Source organism: Hylobates moloch, unplaced genomic scaffold (assembly GCF_009828535.3).
Source record: "Hylobates moloch isolate HMO894 unplaced genomic scaffold, HMol_V3 SCAFFOLD_2, whole genome shotgun sequence".
Taxonomy (NCBI): Eukaryota; Metazoa; Chordata; class Mammalia; order Primates; family Hylobatidae; genus Hylobates; species Hylobates moloch.
Window position 1 is genome coordinate 171,546,983 of NW_026652277.1, and position 10,210 is coordinate 171,557,192.

General features: G+C 47.6%; 1 long non-coding RNA gene across 1 annotated transcript; it reads right to left on the minus strand.

Moving 5' to 3' along the window:
- Positions 1 to 2,611: 2,611 nt before the first annotated feature.
- On the minus strand, positions 2,612 to 9,751 carry LOC116476285 (uncharacterized). The gene is made up of 2 exons (XR_004250180.1): positions 9,581 to 9,751; positions 2,612 to 2,904 (listed from the first exon to the last, which is right to left on the minus strand). It is a non-coding gene; the product is annotated as an uncharacterized LOC116476285 (long non-coding RNA).
- Positions 9,752 to 10,210: the final 459 nt, after the last annotated feature.

Genomic DNA, 10,210 nt, shown 5'->3' on the forward strand with positions numbered 1-10,210 from the left:
AACTCATGGTTTTGCCTGGGATCTGCTTCGTTTCCAAATGGACACAGGCAGAGAGAAGCTGTTGCAGAACTGTTTTTGTCCTTGAGGGTGAGTGAAGCTTAGCAGAAAAATTAGTCCCCTTCCCTATCTATGAATCTTCTCCCCCATTGTTAATGCCTGTTTTAACTGGAGCAGGTCAGTGCGGGTCAGGCGGATTCATGATTTTATGGTGAATGAACTAGAACAGATATGGGCCTGCTGGCAGGAATTCAAAGCTCAGACACTTTCCTCAGACCTCTGACTTGCATAATGAAAATTCAGCTGCTCAATTCAATTGGGAGCCAGGTAAACAAGAGAAGGAAGGGTGAATAGGAAAAGGTAAATTAAATCATGAAGCAAATGTCAAGTAGAGGTAAAAGTAGAAGTTAGGCCTGACAGGGGGATGACTTTTGATTCACAATCAGTATTTCCTGCTACGTTTCTGATGGGATCAATTTGGTAAATGGAGGCTGCTGCACGATAGGAATCTGTAGAATCAGTTGGAGAAGGAAACTCCTGTAACTTCTCCCGCTGAGGAAGGATGCGCATGTGGTCTTTGTGGACTTGCCTGCTGTCCTTCCGCCGCCTGTTCCTGATGTGTTTGAAATCCCCAGCATTAACCGGGATTCCCTTCCATCACCGTGCAGCCTTGTTCAGTTCTGCTAGGGGATCAGTTCTCAGCACAAATAACCCAGCCGTCCTCCACTGCAGCCTCTGGAGACCCGGGACACGGCAGTTTTATTTGTTGACTTCCAACTTCAGTCCTGAGCGGTGGGCTTTAGAACGAGCCTGGGTGAGTCTTTCATTCTTGTGTAGACTGGTTTTCCTCTAAGACCAATGTCTCCTAGCCCTAGCAACTCCCTCCTCTGCTCCCGTGGAAAGCCTATGGCCCTGGGAGGGAATGTGTGTGGCAAGGACAGAAACCCAGCGTCCAGCCGCAGTGTGTGTGGTCCCCTGACACAGAGATGCAGATACAGTGACAAACAGCCTAGGCCACTGAGCCATTTCCCTGTTTACACCTGGGCTCGGGGGTAACATATTCAAGGGACCTCTACACAGAAATATTGGTTAGTCTGTGGATTTGAAGCAAAACAGAGAAAGGGCTTGCCCGGATTCCTCCCCGCGCTTCATGGCAGGACCCAGAGTCCTCAGGCCCTTCTGGACTCCCGCTGGCTTCATTCCTAAACACTGAGCCGTGGTCCCTGCCCTCTGGTTGCAGGGATGACATGGGCATATAGAACGACAAACTCCAAAGCTGACTCAAGGCCACGCGGGGCTGAGTGTCGAATGGAAAAGGAACAGGAGGGCAGCCCGGGAGGTGGTGCAGAGCCCAGCGCTAGGGCCAGTGCGCTGGGGTTTCAGCACCCGAATGGCTGCTTATCAGTGGTGACCTTGGGTATGTCCATTGTCGTCTTAGTGCCTCAGTTTCCCCAACTGTGAATGGTAGCTAATAATAGTACGTACAATGAGGATTCGATTAGTTCTTCCCGGAAAGTCCTAAGCAGGGCGCCTAGCTCGCAGAAACTGTTCCGATAAGGGCTAAACTGAAGAGCCTCTTTCCTCGACCTATACGGCTTCTATAAGTTCATGGGAATGAGCCCTCTCCTCTGGTTGGGCCGAGCAGAGGAGGCTCCATGGAGGAGGAACAATCTAAACTGGGCCTTGGGAGATGGTTAGGGTTTTGTTAGGTGAGGAAGACAAGGCAGGGGGCTCTGGGAGGGAGAACTGCAAGAACAAGGCCTGGAGGCAGGGGAGGTGGAGGGGCCGCTTGCTTGGAGTTGGGGACTCAGCGCTGTTGGGTCACCCGCTCCTGATGGTCACCTTTCTGGGTGAGGAGCTGGTCTGGATGAATCCTGAGAATGAATCACGAAAGGCTGCCGTAGCTTCTTATGCAAACTCCACTGGCGTGTGGGCACGGGAGCCAAGTTCATGTGCCAGAGAGAAGCCGCCAGGGCTGGGGGCAGCAGAGAGTTGATTTTGGACAAAAGTGAGGGACATCAAGAGCAAGCTCGAAGCAGGCAATGGCTGAAGGCAGGGAAGGAAGGTATTATCAAATGTCATCATGGGGACACCATGACTGCCAAATGCCAGTCAGATCTGAGTCAACATTGGGATATTTTGGGGACATCATGAAGACTCTGAAGGCTCAATGGTTTTCTCACCAGGACACAGTCCTTTCATCCTCCCCGAAGCCTTTCAGGTCATGCCCTTTGCTGAGCCCTCCTATGTGCCCACCTTAATGTCGCTGTGTCCGGAGACCCCCCACTGCTGGTTTGAGACAGCTCCCTCTTCCTTCTACCTGAGCAGTCCTCCTTCTGCAACCAAGATGAACATTCTCACCCACAGCTACAGCCTCCCCACAATGAGCATATCCCCTATTGTTCCTGGGCTCCTCCACCAGCCTTAGGCCTCATCCCCTCTTGGGATCATTGATGGCTCCTTTTCAACGATAGGAAGAAAGCTGAATCCCTGTGAATATGGTCTATATGGCATTTAGCAGCTTCCTGGGAAAGAAGGGGTACAAGTGGTCAGGACTAGTCCTGGATTGCAGCCTTGAAAATAAGGGACATAATTGCAGAATCTAAGTTTTGGCTGAGATTTCTCCAAGTGCCATATTTAATGTGACACCACTCTGTGGGGGTTGCTCTTGCCCTTGCTTGGTCAGAGGTATCTGGAATACCCAGAAGATTCTCTTGAATTCCAGAGAGAAGCGAGGGCCTTCTTGGGGCAGATTGGACTCTCTGGATTTGGGCCTGATGGAGACAGCACTTCCAGGGTCAGCAGATACAGGCATTCTGGAGTGGGCTGAGAAGCGTCTTGCCCGCTCGCAAAGCGGCACCCATTTCCATGGGCTGACAGAGTCCTATGCGGCAGAGGGACTGTGTCCTAGCAAATGAACGTATTTTGGGTGAAACGCAGTTCTTCACAAACTTTAAATGCAAGACGTTAAAGACTGACCAGTTCAGATAGAATTGGCTTAAATAAGCAGACTGAATACCTGGCTCAGAACCTGCAAGCATGAGGATGCAGCAGGGCTGGACCAGGTGAGCGTCTCTGCCCCCAACCCTTATGAGTCAGTCTTTTAGGGCACAGCAAAGCGTTCATCAGTCTTGGTTTTTCTTGGGATTAAAAATAAATTCTGTAATGGATTTTGAGTATATGGTCTCTAGTGCCCTAATTTCTCTTGAAGAAGAGAAATTATCCAACAGGAAGGGAAATTGACAAAAAGCCTGCATTGACCCCATCAGTCAATCAACAGGGACATATCGGCGAGGTGATTAACTCTACTAGAAGACCACAGCTCTGGCCAAGTCTATTTTAAATCCAAGTAAGGGTGGTAGGAAATGTATATTTTCAAATCTGGCCTAACAGTTATATACATACACAGATTTCATAGATTGATGCAAAGGAAAGGTATCTGGGGAGAGGCAGTTTGTGTCATTTATTCATTTCTTAAAAAATTGAGTGTTTGCTGTGTCCAAGCTACCATTTTTAGCATTTTGGGACACACACTTTACACACAGAGACACACACAGACACACACCCAGAGACACTCATACACACAGACATAGGCTAATACACACAGAGGCACACTCACACAGACACACCCAGAAACACTCATACACACACACACACACAGTCACACACACAGAGTGACACTCACACAGATACGCACACAGACACAGTTATAGACATATACCCAGAAACACTCATACACACACACAGTCACACACACAGAGTCACACTCACACAGATACACAGATACACAGACAGACATAGTCACATACAGACATACACCCAGAAACACTCATACACACACACACACACACACACACACACAGAGTCATATACACAATCACACTCAGACACACAGACAGGCACAGTTAAATACAGACACACAGACAGACACACACCCAGAGACACATACACACTCACAGACAGACACCAATACACAGTCACACACACACACACCCAGAAACACTCATATACACACACACGCACACACAGTTATACACAGAGTCACATACAGACACACAGACATACAGAGACATACATAGGCACACATACACACTTATTCTCTGCCCTTCAGGAATTTTACATCTATGTAACATTTTTGACCTCTCAAGCAAATGCACAATAGCAATTTAAAACAATTTGGTTGTAGGGCAGAAAAGTGCGCTCCCTTTCTTTTGGGAGACTGGCCTGGGGAAGAAGATAATTGGGGCTAAGACCATCTATTAGCTTCTACTCCAGTGCATGTGTGGTGCTCATCAAGTGAAAAACCACCCCCTCCGGGCCCCGCCCCATGGTCCTACTGGATTATATAATGGACCTCAATAACTCCAAATGAGCTATTATACTCTGCCATATAATTATATATTTAGGACACATGTAGGGTTAAAAAAAGAAATCCACAGGAAAACACTGAAACAAATTGCAGAGCAATTTCAGTGACTGATTATATTTAAGCTGCAGTGTGTCAGCTGTTCTCATATTTTTTTTTCAGAGTTCCCAAATCCGTTAGACAATATTCTGAAGCTATCAAACACTGGTCTTTATTTTTGAATCAAAGTCATTTTAGAAACCACGTCCCTGATCTTTTCGAGACTCATAAAATATAAAAATGGCATCTCATTTATTTTTTTGGACAAGCTTTTTATCTTCTTTGTCCTCTTCAGATAATAAAAATACTAACAATAACAAATAAAAGCAGTTGTCATTTACCGAGCTCGTGTTCTCTGCCAAGTACTGTGGTATGTATTTTACAACACCTCATTTTAGTTTTCACAGCAAACTTAGGAAGGAGCCATGAGTTGTATGAAGTTCCTGTGGTTGAGGAAGTTTAAATATCATGTTTAAAGACACACAACTCATAAATGATGAAGTTATGACTAGAACTGGGCTAATCTATTCTTATAAGTTTTAGCAAAATGACAGCTATAAATTTCCATTTCCTAGAGTATTTTCATATGTGTCGTCTCATTGATTTTTCACAGTCCTGAACACAGATCAAGGCTCAGTAGAGTGTGGTTGCGATTTTACAGAGGGAAACCCGAGGCTCAGAGAGGTCATGATTTACCTAAACACAGCTCACTTCCCAATAGGGCTGCTGAGGCCGTGGCCACGCTCTGCACCAAACAAAGCCAGTGTGCAAATTGGGCCATTGGACCCAGCTCCAGTGCTCATTCACAATCCCACACTGAAAAAAAACAAGAGAACAGAACAAACGCACATGCGAAACCACCTATGGCATCAAGGAGGTCTTTTTCCTCAAGTGTGAGCTACAAAGAATGGGATTCTCTGCTAATTCTCTGCTAAGGTCAACAAGATGCGGCGCAGCCAGTGCTGGCTGCTACCTGCAAAGCTGCTTAGCACGCCCCATTGTGTGCCTGCCCAGGGGAGGACATGCAGCCCCAGGGGTCTGCTTATGATTCCTGCCCCTGCTTGTCTCTGCTGCTTGCTGCCAGAGCTGGCTGGACATGGACAGCCAGCACTGAGTTCCATTGCTTCCATTTGGCACCAAGTGCCTGATGGAGCCGTCCAGTCTCAACAAGAAGGGGGCCTGAGGTGTTGGGGCAAAATGAGGGTCCTTGCTTGAGCTTACCTCGACTCTTCTCACAGGCCAGGCCATGAAGGGAGGCGAAACGGAGCAAAGCCAAGAGACAGGGAAAAGTGTGGGGGATAACCTGGGGGCTGGAGGGCTGGTTGGGGGGTGCGAGGGGCAGTCGCGGTGAAATCTGGCCTTACAGGCACGGTGCTGGTGGGGAGAACGTTAAAGGAAGTCGCTTTAATCTTCAGAATGAGCTCAGAGGTCCACAGGGTGGATATGGAACCCCTATTCATTCATTTAATATATGATTAGATGTCAGTGTTGTTGGAGTTACATTTTAGGAAATGACTATTCGTAATGGAAGTCCTGGCACGGTTTCTTTCTAATCAGCAAAATGGGGTGGTGGGCTCAGCTGTGGCACCCTCGCAAGAGGCTCTTAATTTACGAGTGATGTTAAATTATGCTGGCTGCCAGATAGTCAGATACGGGAAGTGATACAATAAGTCATTGGGGATGTGCTGGTTCTTCTTTTTTCATTTGACAACCACAGGAAGTGGCCATTAGCCAAGCCATCTGAGAGAAAGCATCTGATTGCTCTGCTACGTGCACAGCTTCTTGAGTAACTGCAAAAGCCTGACAGGAAGGACTGCAGGGGGTGGGGGTGAGAAGCAGGGTGAGGAGGAGGATAGAGATCTGGGGGTCAGGGCCCTCGGAAGCTAGCATCAGGACGGCTCACGTGGCTTGTTTTTCGCAGGCTCCCCGGGGACTATTCCAGGTTGGGCTAACCCTAGTCAGGTTCGTCAAAGCCCTACAAAAGTAGTTCGTGTTATTTTTGTGGCAAATCATGCACAAAGAACTAATGAATAACTAATTTCTTACTTGGCTCTTTTCTAGAAAGGGTAATTCAATACAATGTGCTTTCCAGTCTGTCACGACTGCATGAGGGCAGAGGCAGATTGCAGGTGGGGCAGGACTTTGTAGCCAGGACAAACTTGACTGCAGAGGGTAGCCTGTTCCTCAACCTTCTGAAGCCCTGACTGAGACTTGAAACTGTAGAGAAATTAGCAGGATTCTGGGGAGAACAGAGTCTGGAGAGAACAGAATGGAGTGTGCATGTTTGAAGAATGTTTAGTTTCTAACAGCAATTTCAGTGCTTGTAGGCAATTTATAAATATTCGAGAAAGATGCTGCCATACTTGGCTGAAAGGCTGACGGAGATGGTATTAGGTAACAGAAGTTACAGACAGTGGGGCCCTTTATGTATGAAGCTGATATTATAGGAGTCCCCTTTCCATCTGGGCAGTACGAATAGGCTGCAACTTACCCTCCTAGTTAGATCCTAGCCGTCTTAGCTTTTTTTCCTGGCATGGCCAGCCATTGCTTTTTGACCTCTTTGAAATAAATACTTTTATGCCCATAAAAAGAGTGTTTTTTTTTTTTAATTAAGAAAAAAAGACTTTGATTGGATGGTTTCTAAACTTTCTTGCACATTGGAGTCACTGGGTGATCTTGATAACATTTCAGTGCTTTTCTTTTCTTTTTGTTTTTGTTTTTTTTTTTTTTGAGAGAGTCTCGCTCTGTCGCCCAGGCTGGAGTGCAGTGGCATGATCTTGGCTCACTGCAAGCTCCGCCTCCCGGGTTCACACCATTCTCCTGCCTTAGCCTCTCCGAGTAGCTGGGACTGCAGCTACCCACCACCACGCCCGGCTAATTTTTAGTATTTTTAGTAGAGACAGGGTTTCACTGTGGTCTCGATCTCCTGACCTTGTGATCCGCCAGCCTCGGCCTCCCAAAGTGCTGGGATTACAAGAATGAGCCACCGTGCCCGGCCTTCCAGGGCTTTTCAAAGATCATTTTCTCCAACTCAATGTCCCTGCATTTTCCAGAGTTTGTTTGTTAGCATGGGGTAGCAGTCGGATTGGTTATTTTGCTGTAACAAACAACCCTGATGTGTCATGTTGGAGGGGCAAGGAAGCACAAGCCCATCTTATTCCCAGAAGGAAAGCCAGAAATATTTGTAGGAAAGTGATAGCTATGCCACAGGGATTATTGATTTTGCATTCTAGATTCTTTTAGTTTGAGTAATTCCTTCCAGAATTTTTTTTCTTATAATTTTGAGAATTAAGAGATTAATTTTGCTGCCTCAAAATGGAAATGCTTTCTGGAACCAGGAGGGCAATATGTCTGGTTTCCTTGGACACTTTGGTGACCATTTTCTTAGTTTTGATTACTCCAGCAGTTAGGATTTTTTTTAAAAAAGCACAAGCCAAAACAATAAATCCTACTGGTAGATCTGACATTGCTAGTGATTTTTGCACAAGGACAAAGGAAATCAAAGAGCATAGAGCCTCTGTATGGTTTTGGGAGAAGGTAATCTTTCCTCTTGGACTTGCACCCTCCATCTTATTGGCCAGGGTTATGGGCCATGGCCACCTGGGTTGCAAAGAAGCCTCTCGCAGAGGAAGGGAAGGAGAAGGGAGAAATGTAAATGGCTTTGGTGGAACCAATGCACGGTGTGAACCCTCAGGAGTAGGCAAAGCATGTGCTGTAAACTCCAAGTCTAGGCCTTGGGCTATTGTCCCTGATAGTTCAATAAAACTCTCGAGTTAATCCCTAACAAATTTGTGACTGGAATGGCCTGCAGGTTTTAAGCCATGAAAACAGTTCAATAACCTCACATTGCAGTGTGAGCATCCATTCGGTAACCTGGGTCACTCCTTACCATTTACCCACACCTAGATTTTGGGTCATGGTGAGCTTAGCAGAGTTGGATAGAAATTGAATATCAAAATGGAAAATGTCTATACCAAAGTGATCCATCTGATGAAATTACAGTTTAGAGACATTTTATAATAGGGCTACAGAATATTGAGGCTGGATGGAAAATGCGCAGTGGAGCAGTTACAGTTCGGCATCCTCTGCTGAAGTGAAGCAGAGAATTAAGACAATTACCTACTACTTCAGACAAGAAGAGGTAGTGCTTGTCTTTCTGAAAAGAACCTTCCTGATCCTATAGCTTTCCCCAGGCCACCAAAGATAACATGAGGCCAGCCCCATATTCCCCCTGGACTATTGAGTTCATTCTAGAGGAAAACGGCTCTCAGGAGTTAATGGCATTAAGATGTGGCCTGGGCTTTTGGCTGGTACATCTTCAGTGAAAGCAGATGGCCACAATGGTATTAAAACTAAAGACTGCAGTAAAGCTTTTAATTGAAAACAATTGGACCCTGCTGGATGGTAATTACCTTGGCTGCTTGCAAATAATATCCTGCCCCTGATGCCATGAAAGAAAAGCTGAGACGGAGTGAACAGGACCTGCTTGATGTGCATCTAATAAGCATGGAAGTCCCCAAACTACTTTCTCTAGGGGTCCGCCAGTAAAAAGACTTAGAAATGAAGAGGAGCGCTTGCTGTAGCACAAATTGTAAAGACAAAGCGTTCATTTAAAAAACAACCGAATGGGTCCACATTTACTTGGAGAGAATTGGAGTTCCATACCTTCAGGAGAAAAACCATAATGATACTTTAAATAATTCTTTCTTTTCTCAGTTAATGATAAACGCTAATGAGGAAGAGTCTCATTTGGTTGAGTTCCTTGTAGATCTTTGTGCTGCGATGCCTGAGAAGTCACAGGCATTGGGCAGTCGAGGCTGAACTGTAAGGTTCATTTTCCTCTTCATTTAAAGCTTTAACCTCTCAAAGCCACGACGGTGACGGTTCAAATAATATTTAAATGTGGACAGTAGACATGCAGGAGGCAGTGACGTAATAAAGTTCCCAGGGACTCAGGCTGGAGGTTAGATGCGTGGGCAAAGTTTGACCACAGGCTCCTTTCTAAAGAGTCTTAGAAGGGAAGACTAGGGGCGGGGTGGGGTGGGAAAGGTCTTAGGAAGCCAGGGTAGCTGAGTGGCTCCCAGAAACCACGCCTGAGATCTGAGTGGGTTCACTGCACGGGGCTGCAGCATCGCTGCTCCTGCGCGGCCTCCAGGTGGTCCAGGGGACCCTACTCACCTGGCAGGTGGGAAAGCCCTGCTCCTGGCCTTTTCCTGGATCCCGGCCAGCACTGGGATTTACACGCCTGGTAATCACGCACTGGCAGGAGGCCGCTTCCCTGAACAGCCTTATCTCAGCAGTAAGGGGCACCCACCTGGCCACCCACCCAGGCTTGCCACGGTAAGTCGCCTCCACCTCCCAGCGGCTCCGCTGAGGCTTAGGGCGGGCGCCCGGGAGGATGCTGGCCCCGCCCCATTGACGTCATGCCACCATGTGACTCGCCCTGACCAGTGAGAGGCGAGCGGGAGTGACGGTTTTTCTCCTGCGCGGGAGCTTTGGGGACGCACCTGTGGATGCCTAGGCCTCTTCCGTTTGCCTCTGGGACTGGCGATACTCGAGGTAGTGGCTACTGGGGCCAAGTCGTGGGTGGCCTGCAGTGCATGGGTAGAGTAAGTGCCTCCGCCCAGTCTAAACAGCCCTCCCCAGAGCTGGTGGGTTCCCAGGAGTGATGCCTGTTTGTCAGTGAGGCCCCGCGGGGACGAGGACGGAGCATTATGCAGCGCCTGCGCCCCCTTGAACTCTGCAGATGCCAGGGTGAGATGGGAGCACCGCGCCAGTCCCCAGGCAGTGCTGGGTGTGCAGTGTGGG